This window comes from Anabrus simplex, chromosome 2, assembly GCF_040414725.1.
Source record: "Anabrus simplex isolate iqAnaSimp1 chromosome 2, ASM4041472v1, whole genome shotgun sequence".
NCBI lineage: Eukaryota > Metazoa > Arthropoda > Insecta > Orthoptera > Tettigoniidae > Anabrus > Anabrus simplex.
The window spans coordinates 1,085,540,307-1,085,562,038 of record NC_090266.1 but is presented as its reverse complement, the minus strand read 5'-3'; positions in this window follow the sequence as shown (position 1 = coordinate 1,085,562,038).

The window sequence follows — 21,732 nt, the reverse complement described above, 5'->3', positions numbered from 1 at the left end:
TGATCGGGACTTCTTGTCGGCCAATCCATCGTTGCGGATAAGTGGCGTCCAGGTGACTGCGCACTGCGTTGGTAGTGTGCGGGGGTGCTCCATCATGTTGCAACCACGGATGCCGTCGCGTATGGAGTGGAACATTTTCTAGTAGTAGTAGTAGTAGAGTGCCTTCCAGAAACTGTAGATACGATACGCTAGTCATTGTATGAGGTGATATCACAGATCCTCTGATAATGCTCCCCAAAATCCCTGTCCAAACATTAATGGGTAAACCGAACCTTGTGGTTGGAACGTCTCATAGCATGGGGTTTGTTGTCCGACTATACACGCGTGTGTCAAAACTGAAGCTGCCATTCCTAGCAAAGAAACCTCATTTGTGAACAAAATATGATCCATGAAGGCTTTGGGTTGAAGATGGACCTATTCACAGAAGGCTGTCTGCGGTGCATAATTTCTTTCCAATAGTGCTGAACACTCTGCAAATGATACTGATATTGCCGGTCTTCCCGTTATGTTCGTAGAACGGTCCACTCCTACCACTGCCGCGATATGGCGAGTATTCCTGCTGGGGGTCCTCTGCAGAAAATGCAAATATGCGGTCCTCTGCAAGAAGATCAGGCTTAGACCCACCGGCTTCACGCATGGGCATAAAGTTCCTAATGTCAGCTATTCTCTGTATGATATGTACCTGCTACAACACTCCTCACTAAAAGACACAACAAATCATTGATTGATTAACATTTTATTTTTTAGCATCCGGCTTTTAGTGCCAGGAGTGTCCGAGTATGTATCTTGTGTGATGGTGTTGCCTGTGAGTGAAATTGCATGCGCTGGAAATTGGAGGAAGATGCCATCAAGGCGTTTTACTGAAGATTAAAATGGGAAACCACGAGAAACCATTTTCGAGGATGGCCAACGGGGTATTCGAACCCAGCAGCTGTAACTAGTCATGCTGCAACGTACTGACCTAACCTGCTTGGCACCTTCTCCCAGACATGGAATCGCAGCTCCATATATGGACATATTTTAGGAAAAGACGTAAATGCATCACCATATTTCGTGTTGTAAGACAACGCGTTTCCCCCAGAAGTGTTACGTTAAGTAGGGACAGTAGCTGCTGTTGAAATGGCATTGCACTCCGTACTGGTACTTCACAGGAAAGTTCTTGAAAAGCAACTAAGGAGGATGCTGCTTTGTCATATCTATTTCCCGAAAATCCAGGGACTGGTCCTGATGATCCCTAAGAGCTGTACTTACATATCAGTTAACTGTAAAACAAATAATACTTGTTAAAATATAAACGAACTTGTGTCATTCTAGTATTCAGCAGAAGATTACCTGGTTGTACATTTCCCTCAAATTTTTAGGATTTTGTCCATGAAATATCCCTTGCGTTGTGCTTATTTATGACCCATCTGTGTTTTCTTTGGTGAAGGAATACCTCGGTTTATGGCATTCCAAATTATTCATTACACTGACATATTTCAACGAGTTCTTGAATTGGGTTGTTTAGATATTACGTGTGTGTATGTGTGTGAAGTAATGTATGTTTTATTTAAACTTTCATAAGAAATGTACTCATTCATTATTATTTGTGAGCCTTTCATGCAATTGTTCGAATTGTTCTCCTAAAGAACTGTATAGGTTGTGTTTCCCGATGATTAATTCAGCGTGCATTAATGTTGTGCACAGTTTGCGGTTTAGTAGTTGAACAGAACTAAGACAATTTCATTCCCTACCCCGTAAGCAATGTTCTCAATTTTTGGCATTTTCTCTAATTTTTTCTGGTTCTGATTTAGCTTACCTTATCTTGGGTGATGAAAAAGCTTATTAAATGACAATTTGCTTGTCAACGCCGGTCGTATCCGGCACGGTTACAGATTATGCGGTCGCTAGTGGCACGGGTCGCATGCGGCACGGTCGCATCTGGCACGCCACCGAAATACCGACTGCCCGAACTTGAGTCGTATCCATGTCCTTAAAACAGCTTTATCGTTGTAAGGTATACTGCCTTTCGTAACATAAGTGCTTTCACATTTTTTCTTGTGAAATTACAGGAAACTATCATAGCTAGAAATGTTACTGATATATGTTTCTGCATTCTTTTACTGTTTTTCTTCTTACATTGGGTGTAGAGTAGTGGAACAAAGCGAAAAAACAGATGTAAGTAGAAAAATATTACAGCGATGCAACTTCTTGAGTTATTAGGCCGTGTGTGTGTGTGTGTGTGTGTGTGCGTGCGAATGCAGTGCTTAACTCACAGCCTGCCACTGGGCTCGTCAGTTAGACTGGTATGCCTTTCCAGTGGCCACAGACACACGCACACACACACACACACTCTCGCACGGTCTAATAATTCAAAATATTCTTTAACTGTGAAAGCCTCTATTGACAAATACAGATATTTTACTAATAACTAATAATAGATATTTTACTAATAACTAGCAGTTGTACCCTTCGTTGACAGGTTAGTTTTGTACAATTACAGCTGTACTATTGTCTAGTAGAGAAGAGTGACAGCTGTAGTGGCAAAGCATACTTGAAGTAAGAACATTCAGAGAATGCAGTGTTATTGCTAATTTGTTTTAGACGATCTGGAACGCGTACCTTAAAACGTAATTTCTTGCAGAACCATTAGAGTTACAAAGAAAATACATATTAATTTTTCTGTAGAAATCAAATTTTAAGTACATATACTTTGCTTTATTTTGTGATCAGACACAGTATTTGGCCATTATTTTGATTTTTAGCGGATAGAACATGCGGAAGTTCAATAAAATAACAACGTATTAATGGCCGCGTTTTCTGGAACGAGTGCATTTAAACACGTAAAAGCGTAATTTCCTGGAGAACGACTTTTACAAAAATTAAAATTAAAAAATGCAAATGACATTTCCTTACATGAACTTTAAGTACACATGCTGGGCTTTACTTCGTGACATATCATGCCAATCATTTGGGTTTTAAGCTGATAAAGCAAGGGCAAGTACAGTAAATACCCGGATATTAATGGCCGCCATTTTGATGCGGCTACTCATTGAAAAACCAGTGTAGGATTGTTGATGATCCGAATATCTGTGATATATCCTTGTCAAATTTCAGCTCTATTGTTCAAATATTTTTGGCGTGATTAAGCGATAAATAAGGGGATACCATTTCATTTCAAACTCTTACGCGATCTTTTACACATAATGCAGCAAATAATATATTTTGTGGTCAATATTTTGAAGTGAAACGTAGTTAATCGTGTGACAGTTTCCTCTAAAAATAATTGTGCAAAATTTCATGGAATTCCATTCAGTGGTTTGGACGTGATATTGTTTCCGAAGGCAGTCAGATGGATGTCACGAACGTTTTATGCTTAAGGAGGAGTACGTAACCCTAAGCATATATTTTATTTTGCCATAACTTCATTCTAGAAGTTCTTGTGAATGAACTATAACCTCCTTTAACCCTCTATTTTCAATTAACCCTAGAACTGCTTCAGGTTTATCTGTCAAATGCTGCAGTAATTTTCCAGAATGTACAAAACAAAGGAATATTTCTGAAAGCATACCGTAATCATAGTTATCATTCATGAACATAAAGCTGTCTATATAAATTTGATAAAAATAAAAATCATGGTCTTTTTAATTAATCATAAAAAGTATTTATAAGGTATTTTTCATAAAAAGTATTTACTTTCCTACACTAAGAAATTTGTCCAAAATACATGATTGTTGCGAAAATCAAAGTGTCCTTTTCATTAATCAACAACCAGATTTCAATTATTTCTGTTCAATTTCTGTTTGTTAAAGAAACAAACATCGCATTGGCTGTCATTTTGCTGAATGAAACATTAATATCAACATGAAATACTTCCACTTCTGCAGCCAAATAATAGCCTACGATTGCCATTTGTTTCTCAAAGGCTTTCAAAATGAAAATTAAAACTATCCAGAACCAGCAGTACTTAACATTAATGAAATCTGGTGATTTACAGTACACCTAAGTTTGAATTCGGAGATCGTCTCTCAAAGAGACGATCGCACTTGATTAAACAGCACACTGTTTCCCTGGAAGATGGGCTGCAGTTCTAGGGTTAAAACACTAAAACCTCTTCAACTTGATATCCTTTTGCATGGAAATAATTAATTGCCGAGTCTATCTATCCTCTCTTAAATATTGTGTATATTTTTGTCCTAGGTATCTTAACCTCCTCCAGTCGATTTTTTAGACCATACCACCAAAACTATTCCATAAGAACAGCTTTATCTTAAATGTTCATTCCTAACTGAGTCGTTATCTCTTCGTTGCGAATGCCTTTCTGCCGCTGCTCTCACTTTTCAGTACTGTACCAAGAAATCATTCGAACTACTTTTATATCCGTTATCTTCATCTCATGAATTAAATAATCCTAGTGCACCCACGTTTCACACCAATGTTAACCTGAAAGCGGAGTGAAGTAAGAACATTCTAGTTTGTCAATTCACTTTCTTCTTAAAAAATACAGCTGTTATCAATTGGCAACTCACTGCATTAGCTGTGTCACAACTTACACTGTATGTACTCTTACACACACCCTATACTTAATAGCCCAGCTTCTCTGATTCCATAAACCCAGAACTCATTTTCTCATTAAGCTTAGTAGTTAACAGAAATAGCTTTCATCGCACGCAGTAACCTTCCTACGATCTCATAATTTCCTAGTAAGATTATTGTTTTTTCATTCGATTTTCTAGTTCTACGAACTTAAGTGAAATTGATTATTCCTCTAGTAGAAGTTCTTAAATTGGGGGCCTATACTGAAAATATGCTTTTGATAGCCCCACCGTGATCTGAAATATCACTGGTTTTTCTTCCGTTTTTATGATCTAACACTGATCATACATTGTTTTCTAAAATACCTGTACATACTTATCCAAGAAGTACATCGAGAATCGTTGCAATCTTTCCCATTCCCTTTTTTGTACTCGTACCCTCCAAAGAATGACTTAGTGCCCCATGCAACTTCACTACTCCATCCTTACCTGTTATCTCACAAGTCGATTACACTGAGACAATCCGAGTCCAAATTTTTGGAACCACTAGTCCTACCAACTAGAATCATGCAAAACACTCCATGCTCGGTTCACATTTGTCGAGTACGGCCATGACCGTATTTGCATCTCAAAGGCGAGACGAGCTATTTCTGTTCGACCTTGCCCCTTGATACTCACTCCTCGCTCCTTCGCGCGCGATCTCAGTCACCGGTACAAGTGCTCGCATCCCTTGTTTAGCCGTACTCCGTTAAGTTTTTCTCGCGTATATTCATCTCTCGAAATATTTCGCTTTTGCCTCAATGGTGGGCGCATTAGTCGGCATGAAACTGTCGATAGTTAAACTCATACTTATAGACTGTTTCTAAACTCTACTGGGCTGGGGCTGCCTCGTATGGAAGAAAAACTGGAAACAATATAATACATATATCACTCCTGTCGGAGAAATGGTTAATGAAGACATTTTATTTAAACTGTGCAAACTAATAAGTTATTGCAAACATATGAAGTTAAATATAAGCCTCAAAATTATTGAAAAATATCCTCTTTGCTCAAGGTTTTCTATCTAAGGTGATATGGCTTGTTCACAAACTCTCGATCCAAATTGGGAATGAATTAAAAACTAATTATTTATTGTTATGATCGTTATGAATTAATAACAAATCATTGACTTGGCCTGGGTCTAGCTGACTCCTGCTCCTAGTTAAAAGCATTCCAGCTTTGCTAAAGTTTCCTTCGCTGCTTGTACTGGTTGCTGGAATGGACAACTTATGCCTAGCAGTTACTGACAGACTAGGTAGACTGATTTTATGCTCCTTCCACTAGTGCAGTAGGTTGTCCTCTTCTTCACCAGCATTCACATAGCGGTACATCGTTACCAGCAGCTGAGCTGTCGAATCCACTCACTGAATTTGTTGTTTTACTTCGGAGGCTCTTGCAGGCTGGTCGATACATGCACAGAGCGAAATGAACGATCCACAAAGGGCAAGAGATAATGTAAAATTAGAAATAAAATAACTGAGCAAGATGTTTGATGGACGTTGGAATACAATCACTCAAGTAACTACACAGAGCAAATTAAATTACCTGATATTCCAAGTCTGACTTTGTCCATTACGGCCTTCCTTTCATCTTTTTCTGCCAGGCAAATGCTGGGGCTGTACCTTAATTAAGGCCACGGCCACATTCTTCCCACTCCTAGCCCTTTCTTACCTCATCGTCGCCATAGGACGTATCTGTGTCGGCGTGACGTAAAGCAACTTGTAAAAAAAATTTTCATCTAATATTTTAGCTCGGTACGCAAGGATGCAAAGTGAAAAGATTAGGATAGTAGCAACCCAAGCATTTGCCTGGTTTGAATGTAGGAAAGTATTTTAACCGCTACCGCTAGTAAGATAAACCCCCATCACTCGAATGGAAGCTTACAAATCTCCATAGGTGAGTAACTTGTGTTTGAAAATGGATTCCTAAGTTTGCTGGTTAATACCTACCGAGAGTGTAGTACAAAACATCGAAACTGATGAGCAGGCAGCATAAATGGCATCAAACAATTGTTGTTTTTATACTTAAATCTCCCAGCAAAGGTATGGTTTGCTCTGGCCTGTAGTAAAGTAGAACATCGAAACTTTATTATTATTATTATTATTATTATTATTATTATTATTATTATTATTATTATTATTATTATTAGTTTGCTATTTGTTTTTACGTCGCACCGACAGAGATAGGTCTTATGGTAGAATCAGATTGAAATGCTTGAAAATGGTAGTTCAGAACAAGCGATTATTATTATTATTATTATTATTATTATTATTATTATTATTATTATTCATTTATGGGTCGGTAATAAAATGTCGGTCTCTGGCTTCCTAAGTTTGCGGGCTCAAACATACCGAGTGCGTGTATATGTGTGTGTGTGTGTGTGTGTGTGTGTGTGTGTGTGTGTGTGTGTGTGTGTGTGTGTGAGGCGTAGAACGTTGACTGTCTAATTGGCATCAAATACATGTTGTTTTTGTGATTAAATCAACCAACATAAGTCTGGTTTACTCTGGCTTGTAGTAAAACAGAACATCGTAACTGATGTGCAGGCAGCCTGAAATTGGAAGACTTGAAACACAGTAGTTGAGACCATACGATTATTATTATTCCTCTAGGGATCGGTAGTAGAGTGTCGGTCTTTAGATTCCTAAGATTGTAGGTTGAAACCTACCGTGTGTGTAATGTAGAGCGTCGAAACAGATGTGCAAGCAGCCATTATTATTATTATTGTTATTATTATTATTATTATTATTATTATTATTATTATTATTATTATTAGTATTATTATTATTTTGCTATTTGTTTTTACGTCGCACCGACACAGATAGGTCTTATGGAGACGATGGGATAGGCAAGACCTGAGAGTGGGAAGGAAGCGGCTGTGGTCTTAATTAAGGTACAGCCTCAGCATTTGCCTGGCGTGAAAGTGGGAAGCCACGGAAAATTATCTCTAGGGCTGCTGACAGTGAGGTTCGAACCCACAATCTCCGGATGCAAGCTCACAGCTGCGCGCCCGTAACCGCACGGCCAAGTCGCCCGGTATTATTGTTATTATTATTATTATTATTATTATTATTATTATTATTATTATTATTATTATTATTATTAAAATTTTGCTCTACTTGTTAGAGTAAAAAGTACGTTAGGGGTGGAAACATTCCTTAATTTTAATATTTATTATCTCCGCAACTGATTGTCTTAGAAAACTGATTTTTAGCTTAAAATTTATCAACAATTATCCTCTAACAGGTGATATATCTCAACTCACCCCTAACTGTTTATTTTCGAAGTTTTGGGGGTAAAAATAACTTTGAACGTTAAAACGTTCTTGGGTGTTATTTTAAAAAACATTTGGGGTAAAAACACTTCGTTGGGGGTGAAAAATCCCTTAACATGGAAATTTGTTATCTCTTCAACCGGTAGTCATAGTAAACTTTTCTTGAGCTTAAATGTTTCATTTTACTTGCCCTACATCTTTAACATAAAGCTTCTACCTTTCATCCATATATTTGCAAACATGTGGGGTAGGGTGTTTAGAAAATAACCAATTTTCATTTATTGATATTGTTATTAGTTATATTATGCGTCAAACCCCTAATTCCGCCTCAACCTCAACCACCACCTCCGCCTTCATCTCAATTTCCGCCTTCACATCAATTTCACACCTTCAAATCCACCTAAGCTGCCATCTCCACCTCAGATTCCATCTCCACCACGGCCTCCACCTCACCATCCACTTCCGCCTTCACTTCAACCTCAACTTTCACCTCCGCATCCAACTCAAATCCACCTGCACCTCCACCTGAACTTCCGCTTCCGCTTCCGCCTCCACCTCAACTCCCACCTGCAGCTCTACCTCAATTTCCGTCTCTATCTCCATATTCTAGTATAGGGAAAGGGTAGACGGTTAAGAAGAAGAAATAGAAGTAGAAGTAGAAGCTGCCGAACAGTCACCATTTGTCCCAATGGATAGCAGCCATCTTGCCTACGAGACAGTTAAGGTAAGCAGGGAATCTTATAGGCATCGAAATTGGATCTGTAAGTTTGGCATTCCATCTGTTAAGCTGGCAAGCCTGAACACGTAGGCACTTAGTTTTATTATCGACCACCAGAGCGCAGCATACGACCCCGCATTGCGAAGCTGCTGTCATTCGCTGACACGCCCATTTTTCAAATCGCTCGTACTTTGCGACGTCATCAGTCAGGTGACCGGCAAAAGCCAATCAGCGCTTGATATCTGTTATCCACATAAGATACCCACTACTACTACTAATCGTCGTCATCATCGCCAACATCATCACCATCTTCAGCAGCAACATTAACATCATGATAATCAATATCACCTTCATAGTATGCCTAATTGAGTCCTCATACCCGTTGGCTAGTTGAAACTCTAACAGCTCCGCGTCAGCTGTCACAGACAGTCTAACCGTAAATAAATAGGCACACTAGGGAAATGAGGAGAGAGGTAGATTTCCGTTGATTTCCACACTGAACAAGAGGGCAGCAGAACAGGTCACACTGTTCACAAAATGGACTGATTTCATAACGAATGGTTTTATAGATATCGCTCATACATCAGCCACTTACATACTGTCAAAACTAAAGGGGACTCTGATAGACTGATGAAAATAAAATTTTCCCCTCACACTAGATGATATGGTGCACAATAAACTCTTCGTTTCTGTGGGCACAGTTTCTATCTTTGAGTATTTCGTGAGCTGTTCTCTATTATGTACAACTCTGCTAAAGACTCTGAACTTTGAGATAGTGTAATAGTTTGTTATTCAACGGTTAGATGGCTCTGCCATCGATATATGCCACCTCTTGAGTGCAAAACCCTAATTAATCCTGAAATAAAGTCCATATCTCTATATTGGTAAACTTGTTGGCATGCTTTTGTTATTAATTCTATTTCCAGAGTTGCCAATAATTCCCCTGCCACCTCCTCTAATCCTATAGGCCTATCTCAAACAAGAATGTAATTTTACAGACCAACAGATTCTTTCTTAGTTAATGGAGGCCGTTGAATTCGATCCTTGGATTGTATACATCCAGATCTTTCAAGCTCCCTCTCTATATAAGCTGAGGGATTTTCACCCTCAATGTCTTGCATTGATGTTGTAAAAGTGTGCGCATAGTGACGGAGTAGAACCGGGGATTTCGGCATGAAGGAAGTCGAAACTAATAAGTTATGGCGGAATAAATTTATCTAAGTGTACTTAACTGCACGTGAAGTGTAGGGAAGATTTTCGCAGCTTTCATTTGAATGTAACTGTTACGGTACGGCTTTCCTTTCTCGTCGTAATGCAGGGTGGTCTCCAGACTTAAATAATTATTTAACTTGTGGGAAGTTGGCTGAATGTAAGGGAACACGAGTGGTTACCCTCATAATTATCCCATTCAAATTGCGTCGGGTGACCAAGTTTTTGTAAGTCTAAAATTGAACTCTCATTTTTTGGAATAAATATTTCTCCTACTTAGTCACCAACCTTATTATGGGATTAGCCTCTGCTTCAGCCCACTTCGATTTCGAATTTTTCCATTATGGTGTGCTTGATTTCCGCCTCCTTTCAAATTACTTATCGACCGGCTTTAAAGATTTCCTTTTCTAAATTCGTTTTCTTATGGCCAAGTAGTATAGGACTTTGACCTCTGTATATAAGATTCTTGAAGGGCAACCTAAGTAAGTAAGCTAGATCTGTGAGCTTAAATATAATAGGTGAATTTGGTATCACTAATGTAATTTGAAAGACTGTATCAATAGCCCGTTACGGGGCTGATCCTCTAAGGGAATTGTGAAATGGGTTATGACCAAATTCAAAAGTGTAATAATAGAGACGTGGTCTCTTTCTCAAATTTTAGGGATAGCCTCTATTTGGTTTGAGAATGTATTATATTAACCTTATCATGAGCGATGACGATCATTGTCCTGTTGATAATTGCACTTGTTAGGAGCTAATATGCTCATGATGTACAGATGTCAGGGCTTCTTATATCTTATTTTATTTTTACGAGCTGACCACTTCCAGGGTTATTTCAAAGTTGTAAGGGCTTGTCGAGCAACCATACTCTTCTAAGTCTTGTTACCTCGTGATTAAATCGGAGTTTATTAAATAAACAATATATAAATTTATTTTTATTAACTCAAATTTTGTATCTTGCTTCTCTGCCCGTTCAGCCCAGGCTCTTCTTATTTCCCTTTGAGCCATGGAGCCTCGATAATAATAATAATAATAATAATAATAATAATAATAATAATAATAATAATAATAATAATAATAATAATAATAATAATAATAATAATAATAAGAAGAAGAAGAAGAAGAAGAAGAACTAAGCATGGTCACAGGACTAGTTATATATAGAGAATTGTGGCGGCGTTTAGTAGGAAATTCATTGAGGCTTGCAGGCTGAAAGCTGAAAGGCATAACGGTCTATAATGTAGATGTATGTATGAGTAATACTAATAATAATAATAATAATAATAATAATAATAATAATAATAATAATAATAATAATAATAATAATAATAATGTCACCACAGAATGTACCTCAAGCCTGTATTAACTGGGTAAAATGACTGTACCGTAAGTCTACAAGTTTAGTAGGGTGTTCTCCAGGAATGTCTGGTACCTTCGATATCAATGTTGATGTCCGTCAATGAAATGAAATGGCGTATGGCTTTTAGTGCCGGGAGTGTCCGAGGACAAGTTCGGCTCGCCAGATGCAGGTCTTTTGATTTTACTCCCGTAGGCGACCTACGCGTCATGATGAGGATGAAATGATGATGAAGACGACACATACACCCAGCCCCCGTGCCAGTGAAATTAACCAATTATGGTTAAAATTCCCGATTCCGCCGGGAATCGAACCCGGGACTCCTGTGACCAAAGGCCAGCACGCTAACCATTTAGTCATGGAGCCGGACACTGATCAGCCTTGTCCCATCGCTCTGCATGATCGCCATCACTAATGGCATCCAGACATCCGTAGACATTATGCGCTGACGATGTCAATGCTAGTTAACGAGACACGTAAGAATCTCGAACACTAATACAGGAGTGGAAGATGCGTCTCGAAGAAACTGGGATACAACTAAATCTGAAGAAGGCAGAGCAACTGGAATGTGGTGACCAAACCGATATCAAGGTCACTGTATGGGGGTTTCAACTTAATAAAGTGACCCAGTTCTAATACCTAGGTTCACGCATCACCCCGAACTGCAGTACAATTCCAGATCTCAAGACAAGAGTCTGTGCCGCGTGAGTGAAGTGGCGGCAGGTTACTGGAGTCCTGTGTTATAAGCAAATTCCATTGCGTCGTATATCTAAAGTAGTCTAAAGTCTACCGCACTGTGGGAAGAACGGTGTCCCTACATGGAACTTAACGTTGGCCCACAACATCGAAACATGAACAGGCAATTAAAGCAATGGAAATGAAAATGTTGCGATGGTCGAATAGCTTGACTCCACTAGACCATATCAAGAACCATGATGTGGGGAGGAAATTCAAGGTTGCCCCAATCACAGGGAAAATAGGTGAATCATGCCAGCGATGGAAATCCGTAACAGTAAAATCTCAGTTGCAAAGACTGCTCTTCAAATCGAACAAATGGCTGCGCGGTTTGAGTCACGGAGCCATCACCTTGTATTCGGGAGATAGTGGGTTCGAACTCCACGGGAACATTTTCACACTAGGCAAATGTTGGAGTTGTTCCTTAATTAAGGCCACGTCCTCTTCCTTCCCACTCCTACCCCTTCCCTATCCCATCGTCACCTTAAGACCTATCTGTGTCGGTGCTACGTAAAGCCAATTGTAAATTAAAAAATGTATGTATTTTTTTAGCTTATGGCTAGTACTCAGCGATATTTGTCATGATAAGGGCTCGGAATTTGAAGAAACTCTAGATACACCTACAAATATCCAGATAAAGACCTAAAATATCATAAAGAACGTAAAAAGAGATTCAAATTCATTCATAATTTTACTTTCAATTACGTAGTTAATGAAGGAATATGTTTAAAAATCCAAAATTCATGGTGGTATGGTGTCAAAATGTACTAGTGAAATACTACTTCCTTCAGACATTCTTTCTGTTAACATAATTTCAAAAAGGGAACTCTTTGTTTGTTAGAAAAGGTACTTGCCGAATTTAGAATGAATTTATTTTCCATATAGAATGAATTCAGAGAATCAGCAATGGGCGTCCTGGAGAAAAAAAAAATTGAAATTTTTTGTTTTGCTAGTTGCTTTACGTCGCACCGACACAGATAGGTCTTATGGCGACGATGGGATAGGAAAAGCCTAGGAGTTGGAAGGAAACGGCCGTGGCCTTAATTAAGGTACAGCCCCAGCATTTGCCTGGTGTGAAAATGGGAAACCACGGAAAACCATCTTCAGGGCTGCCGACAGTGGGGCTCGAACCCACGATCTCCCGGATGCAAGCTCACAGCCGCGCGCCTCTACGCGCACGGCCAACTCGCCCGGTCAAAAAAATTGAAATTAGTATAACTAAAATCATATTTGGCTTAACCAAAATTGGGTTACAGAAATTTGAATTTGGAAACCTTACCTCAGTTGGCGTCCGGCTCCATGGCTAAATGGTTAGCGTGCTGGCCTTTGGTCGCAGGGGTCCCGGGTTCGATTCCCGACAGGGTCGGGAATTTTAACCATCATTGGTTAGTTTCTCTGGCACGGGGCGCAGGTCAAATCGAAAGACCTGTACCTGGCGAGCAAACTTGTCCTCGGACACTCCCGGCACTAAAAGCCATACACCATTTCATTTACCTTAGTTGGCTTCGCAGTAAATCACAATGGTCATCTCCAGTTTCTTAGGTGCAAAGGATCGTCGGTTTTCAGGCATCACGTTGCAAAACATCGAAAAACTTCTCTCCACATTAACAGATAAATAAAATTTCGTGTGGCTATTTCTAGCCGAGTGCAGCCCTTGTAAGGCAGACCCTCCGATGAGGGTGGGCGGCATCTGCCATGTGTAGGTAACTGCGTGTTATTGTGGTGGAGGATAGTGTTATGTGTAGTGTGTGAGTTGCAGGGATGTTGGGAACAGCACAAACACCCAGCCCCCGGGCCACTGGAATTAACCAATGAAGGTTAAAATCCCCGACACGGCCGGGAATCGAACCCGGGTCCTTCTGAACTGAAGGCCAGTACGCTGACCATTCAGCCAACGAGTCGGACACATTAACAGATGTTAAGGTTTCATACGTGAAGCAAATGAGATTTTTCCTCCTCAAAAACACTCACATCAAAATATTTTCTTTCAATATTTCACTTATATGCACATCATTTGATACCCTCCTTCTTCAAGTATTACAGTAGTTTCATTTTTCATTCCATATCGTTTCATTTTCTGTCTTACTATAGAAAATACTTTTAAGAGGTGACGGATGAACTAATGGTGATTCGAATTGAGAATGGGCAGTAAAAATGCAGTCGAAAGAAGGTGAAGTTAAGACCTAAAATGGACTAGAAAGGACCTACAAGCCAAAAAACGCCGAGAACGGCAAAAAAAGGGCAAATAAAACCGTTTTCTGGTCTACAGTGACCCGGAATGAACATTTATTATGTTGGGCATCGTCTTCGGACACTCGAGAAGAAAGGATTTTCCTCAAATTCCGAGCCCTACTTATGATGATATGGAGCAGCAAGAAGGTACTGGGAATGAAGAGATAGAGCGATTCCGTGTTGTGGTCACGTCCAACGAATGAAGAAGGATAGGTTACCTAAGAGAAGAACGGTCTCGGTCGTGGAGGGTAAGAGAGGCACAGGGACACCTAAACGACGGTAGCTGGACTCAGATTTTTATGATTTACAGCTAAGAGGTGAGGATGTAAAATATGACACATACCCAATTGAAAATCGATTATTGTAAGGCAGAGAGACTTGCAGACTGTACAATGGAAGGCACAACAGTCTATAATGATGAAATGTGCATGTCTAATAATAATAATAATAATAATAATAATAATAATAATAATAATAATAATAATAATAATAATAACAAGACAAATTCGATGCTGATTTTATGAAAATTCTGCCTAGCAATTTATTACTGGGCTTATTTGTGAGCCCTGGTTTACGGAGGCTGATGGCGTACCGTTTATTAGAGGAAAATGTGATCTAATATACGTATCAATGTGCAGAAGAATGGTTGAGCAATGCAGAAATTGATTGAATCACGAAATGGAATTAGTTATGAAGCCCAGACCTTTCGTACACACGCTTTACCAATTACATGAAATCAGGGTGTAACATGTAATGTCGGCCACATTTAGCGTGCACTCGCGGCTCATGGAATGTATGACACTGACAACAGAAATTCCAATTTGAACATGAATATACACTTAAACTAGCAGCACTAATGGGCTCATTAACTCAGCTTTGATTTCTATAGGGAATGTGTAGCTGTGTCACATAGGCTATGTAGCGATTGCCACTGATATTGACTCCATCAAAGTACGGAACCACTTTATAGGCGTAGCGATGTTGGTATCTTTTTTGTTGCATGCCAGTGTGGACTACTGTTATGGCACCTGGAACATGACAATGTACTGGGAGGTAGACAACCCGTATGCACATATAACCACATTTGTCAGTAAATGTATTCATAAACAAGTAGTTATGGATTGTAACTGTGGAATTACTGACAACTACAGGGACATTTTAACGAAAATAATTTCATTTACGCTAAATATGGATATGTAATTGTATATTGTATGGCATGACATATGTTTAATTACTTTTCGCTACAATCCTATGCATAATTTAAGTTTTACATGCATGGACAATGTCCACGTGCACTGTCAAGTTCACATCTAGGACGGTAATTACAGAAATAATGGCTTAGTATATTCACTCCTAACGCTTGTTTCACCTGAACTGACCTCTTCTTTACGAATGCATGAGGACATATTTTGCTCCCTTCATCTCCTGCTTATAGTGATTCACAATGTATAATAATAGCTACATATATTCAACTCCCAAGCAAGTGATGAATACTCATAACATGAACCTGTAACTTATTACACTTTACTACAACGGGTGATGGTTTATAGAACAGAAAATTATAACATAATTCCCTCGAAGTTGCTTAACTTCCTACATCCGTCTAGGGTCAAGCTTTTTATACAAATAGTGGGATAATTAGTTTTCCGAACCCCTACCTGAGTTCATTAGGCTCTGGAGGAACGTGTGTGTATATGCGTGCGCGTGTGTATGTGTGTGAAGTGACTTAACTTTGGTTCCAGACGGTAGGAACCGATGAAACACACCACTGGAATCGGTCCCCTTCAACATCGGAATTGCGAGTATTTTAAACCAATAATCAACCTTTAAACCGATAACACTCAAGCCGATGCTTATAGTATGCAGAAAACCACCTTGTCTTCAAAAAAAACTCTTCTTACAGGCCATGAAAAATCGTGGACGAGTGGAAGCTACAGCTGTTAAAAAATAAAAATTTGCCGCATTTGAACAGCGAATAGATTGTAAACTCCATTTCGGATCCCAATATTGATACACGATGCATGCGCAGTATATACTATATACTATGCTGAACTATACTTTTTAAGAAGGAGTCACTTGACATCAGCTTCTCGTGGAACAACGAAAAAGCGATCGCTTAATGATTGGGAGATTGCGAGTTCGAGCCTTGTTCAAGTTAAAGTTCTTACTGTTATATTTCTATAGCGATGTAAATCGTATGGATGTCAGGTCCGAAACAATACTGTTTCATAATATTAGTGTTAATTTATTATATTCCTCTATTTTTTAATGAAATACAATGAAGCATGCATTTGAAGATACGCAGTAGAAGCACTGTGAACATTGCTGAACTATGGTGTTTAAGAAAGAAATATTTGATATCTGCTTCCCGCGGAACAGCGCTAAAGAACTCGCTTAATGTTTCGCGAGTTTGCACTTTCAAGTCTTGTTTATTTTGTTATCGTTCTATAGCAATATACATAATACAAATGTTAGTTTTGGAACAATACAGGTGCTTAATACCAGTCCTGGATATTCCTTCTTATAGTTTTATATTATCATGTCAAGAAATAATATGAATAGTAGCGGCGAGGATTTAAACCGAAGACATTGCTATCTAAAAATTCCGACATCCTTCCGAATGAGCTATACAGGATTTATTTCGTTCTGATGCAATTCAGCATATTTTCAGAAACTCGACAACTGAGTGTTTAACAATGCAATACAAATACTGTAGGTTTATTTTATGGCAATAATATTATTTTGTAGACGTATTAGCGGCTGTACACGCAGCGGCAGTAGTATTTCTTAACTTATAAACAAAGCAATGATTAAGGAATTATTTTGCTGATACATCATTTTCAATGCGGCTCTACAGAAAAAAGTACGGTTCTGAGGTGGAGATGATGAACTGTATCTTCTTGTAAATCTACGGAATTTATGTCTGCAGATAAAATCGTATTTAATAAGACTCTAAATGTATTCATTTTTAATTCTAAAATTTGTATTTGTATCATTGTGAATTCTTTCCCCTTATTATAGGACCTAAGTAGATGATAACACTGTACTGGAAAATCAACGACGCCATTTCTGTCTGGAACTTTGCAGTTGACTATTTGACATGGCTCGACAAGGTGCTGAAGTAACGTAAAACGTGTAGTAAGATTTGTGATTGAACTTGTTTCTCGGCATCCGAAGCAGCTAGGCTTTTCTACGTTTCAGAAAGGACAGGTCGGAGGTGGGTGCAAAATTATCGAAATTCAGGTATTTCCCCCCCCCCCCCGAAAAGCTGGGGCTGGGAGTGGTAGAAGAAAAATTTCAACACCACTACAGGATACCAGATTAGTGGCAGTGGTTAAAAGGTTGGAAGGAATCCCTTTCATGTGGCTGCTACTTTAAAGGAAGTGTTAATTCCTCTCGCCACGAACAGAGCGTGAGAAATCGTTTATGTGTCGCCAGTTTGAGATCTTGACGTGCCGTTTCTGGGGGAAAAGGAGCATGTTGAGACCTTTCATTACGAGAGACCAAACATAGCTGACGGCTGAGTGCAATTGTAAAGTTGAAGTGGAGGTGCGTGGTGCTAAACTAGATGGAATAATTATTCAAAAAGTAGTATACTCTTAGCGACCTCACTGATCCCATACTCTGTTTGAATTAAAAAATGCCTCGTAATATTTATCTCGAAGAAATTAACGGGCCCATTGTATCATAGAATTATGGACTCTGGAGGCTCCTAAGGAACGCGCAGCACGACCAGATCAGGTCCTTCATTACCCAGGATCGGAGAAAGGAGGAATTCAATGTACATGAGCAGTTCGCAGAGAATTGACATCATAGCTTTTAAAGACAAAAGTTCTCAGGGATTCATTTTAGATCTGACTCTCAGTTTCGAGCAACATACCAGTGACAAGATTAAAAAATACAAATCAAATTCCAACCTCCAGGAAATTGAAATAATGGAGACAATGGTCGGCTATCGTTGAACCGTACCTCGTCTCTTTATCGCCACGTGGAAGAGCTTCCAACTTCCAATGAAGCTCATCCCAGAAATTGTGACCCTCCTCCTCCGTGGCTCCCTCAAGATCCTCAGACACCACCTCTACAGCACCGAAATGCCGCACTAATTATGTTTCACATATCTTCGTTCATTTAATAGAACTGAATAGATAAAATTTGATATGTTGTACCTTGTTTTTATGGCAGCCTGTAAATACAGAAGGTTGTTCCTATATACATGGAAACATATAAAAATCATAATAACTTCCAAAGTTGTTTTCAACAGTTTAAGACGCTTTACAATTCGGTAGAAATAAATTAAATCTTTAAAAAGTGATATCCACGTTGGGTCGAAGAGCAGGAGGAGTCCAGATTTTCTTCAAACACTATTGAGCAAATTTGTCATTTCGGAACTGATGGCTAAACTAAGAAGAAGCATCTAAAGAAATTATGAAAGATATCCTACTGTTAGAACGTTTGCATAATCAAAAATTACTCATCATTCAGGACGGATCTTAGCATACGTTTGGTTTACTCTTAATTTTACTGATTTTGTCTGGTCGTCAAGCATTGTATGTCTGCGTCCGGCCGCTCGAGGGGAAGAAAAAGTGTCGTTGTCTGACTACTTCCTAGAATGAAATAGGGCGATTGTTGTAGTGCATCGGCTATTGTTACGAGTAGACATATGCAGAGCAAAATCCATTGAAATATTTGAAATAATTTGTGCTGGCAAATAATCGCACCCCACAAACTGTTTGAAGGTTAATCTTATAAGAATCAGTGTAATTTTATTGAAAATATTGAATCATAGGAAAAGTGCATATGCGTTATTTATGTGAAAGAATCACGAGGAAGTGAGTGTGCTTCTACAGCGGTTAAGTTATGGTATTTATAATGTCTGTTACTATGGTAATGTTGTATTTAAAATTTTACCTACTCCGACAAGACATGGAGTGTAAAATTGTGAAAATCATAATGATATCAACCAGGATACACGAGTAGGTGTAGAGGAATCGTAAACTATAGGACTAAAGGGTGACTTGTCCATAATCCATGAGAGACGACAAGAATTCTCCACATGATAACTGCACGTTTTTACTCATCTTTAACTTCACCATTTGTATCATTGTTCCTCTTGTGTATATGTTAAAATATAGCTAAGCAGTTTGAGGGATTTTACAGGGTATTTTAAATGCATTTAACGAGCAGATTATATTCAAGTGTATTGTAGACAGTAAGTGAAGTAAAGATTTTCCACGCCACCATCACAAGCACACGAATCATATTTGCAAATACACTACTGGATTCTATCACGGCGAGTAAAATTTAAAGTAAATATTTTATTTTCACTTGAATGAATGCATTTACTTTTTTGTGATTTTTGGGGTAGTGACAATATTTACTTGGAATTAACGCTATGTTTTATCTGATAAGTAAACGGGTAGAATCTTAAGCTTGACGGAATTTTCACCCTATAGTCGCCATTGTTGTCTCAGTCTTGCCTTCATACTTGTTACTGTGGAAAATAATCAATCGCGCGTGCTAAACAATACGATTCCTTATAAGATTTTTCATAAGTTAATGTCATTCGTCTTCGTTCTTTTGCCCGAGAATTAATTTATAATTTAATAAACAGAGAATTTTCCAATCGTATCGGCGTTTGTCAATCCTAGGTATAATGTACGTGTGTTGCAATCCACCACTTTGCCCTTCTTGAGTACCTGCGAGGATACATGTGAATTATACCCGTCACCCATAGGCAACTGGCACGCCCTTGAGGTTAGTTTCGTGTTATCTCATTGGGTGAAGTTGAGGTGAGACGGGCAATTGAAAAGCGTTAGTCTTTTCAGTTGGAAATTGTGATCGGGATTGGGAAAGGGTAATCTTTTCTGAAGAAGTCACCGTAGACACTACAAAGGAAGGACCTGCATCCCTATTCGCCCGCATTGTCGGCACCCCTGAAGATGGTTTTCCATGGTTTCCCACTTTCACACGAGGCAAATGCTGGGGGTGCACCTTAATTAAGGCCACGGCCGCTTCCTTCCCACTCCCAGCCCTTTCCTCTCCAATCGTCGCCACACAATATTATTTAATACTGGAACAACATATTTTTATATGTTTTACTACATAAGAAAATATCTTCAAGGTTTTTAGCACATGAAAATCCATTCCCTAGTGATGAAGATGCTGGTTGTTGCTTGACGCGATCAGGCGATAATGACTATAATTTGCATTTATAATTGAACAAGAAATAAGGCAGAAGGAGAAGACCTTAATTCTACAAATATGAGAACCTGAGGAAAGCACAGTAGTGTTATGGAAATCAGGAAAGGAGTCGTACAAGTCTTCGAAGTTCACGCCACACAACTGACAGTTAGAAAATGTGGAAGCCCTCTGGTATTCTGATCATTGCATACGCAATATTAACAAGGATTGAAGTAACATCATGGTACAATCAGAGGTTGCCCGACAATTGCGGTCATGGACATTTGCGGTCGCCGGACATTTGCGGTCACTGAGATAAACTTGTGCCCACTCACAGAAATTCCCCAGTTGTCACAGGACATTTGCGGTCACTGCAGCAGGGGGTAGGCCTCATTAGCTTTATCTCGGGGTAACCCCGGTAACCAGCCTGAGCACCTGCTCGTTCCTTGCAGATTAACATTTTTCTCTCGCGGGCATTATTTACAGATTGATATCTTCAGCCACGAACACAATTCTATACCGAAACTTCCTGGTGTGAGTATTGTATTTACTATTGTGCGCTGTAATGAAGTTGACAGTTACTAATCAGGGAAATCGTTGTGCACTTTACAAATGTTATATGTACAGACAGTATAGGGAGAGTCAACCTGTTATCGTCACCTGGGTGTGTCTGAAAGACAAGAACAAGTGTAAAGGACGGCTGAGGACAAGAGGCCAAGAAATGCTTCATACCGTCGTTCATCAGCGTGGACCACCTGAAGAAGCGGCCTCCACAGTGAAAAAGCAGGTTCGAGATGGAAAGAAGAGAGCAAGATAAGAAGTGACTCCACTATCACAGATTTACTTGCAGGAGTTGGGTGACCTGCATAACAGGGGTTACGACTTTGTCAATGAAATGCCAGCTCAAGAAACTTTAAAAAGAACAATGCTTCGGCAACGAAATCATGCACGCGGACTTCAAGTGGAGCCAGAAACAAGTGCTCAGATAATACTTAATGAAGAGGCATTAAGGATGAATAATGGCAGCCCGTTCCGTTTAGCTGACAACGGTATAGGAGAAATAATTATAGTTTTTAGTGCCGAAAAGGGTAGAGAAAGTCTTAGGCATTATGCACATTTTTTTTATGGATGACACGTTCGAGAGTTGCAGCAAATTGAAAGAACATGTGGATTACTTCTCTCTCGCCTGGTGCCATTTGTGAATTTCACTATAAATGGCTTATTTGTTTATATTCTTAGGGTCTCATCGTAAGAAAACTGAATTTCTACTGTTTCCAGAAAATCTGACCGGTCATGATTAACGTTAGTGAAGTACCTGAATTACTAAGAACATAAATAAACTAAGATGCTGGTTTTCCAGACTGCTTTAAGGTTCTCTAACTGTAATTGAGGAGCAGGTTGTAATAATGACTTTACATTAGTTTATCAGATTATTATAAAAATAATATCATGCGTTCTCTGTTTGTCTACATAG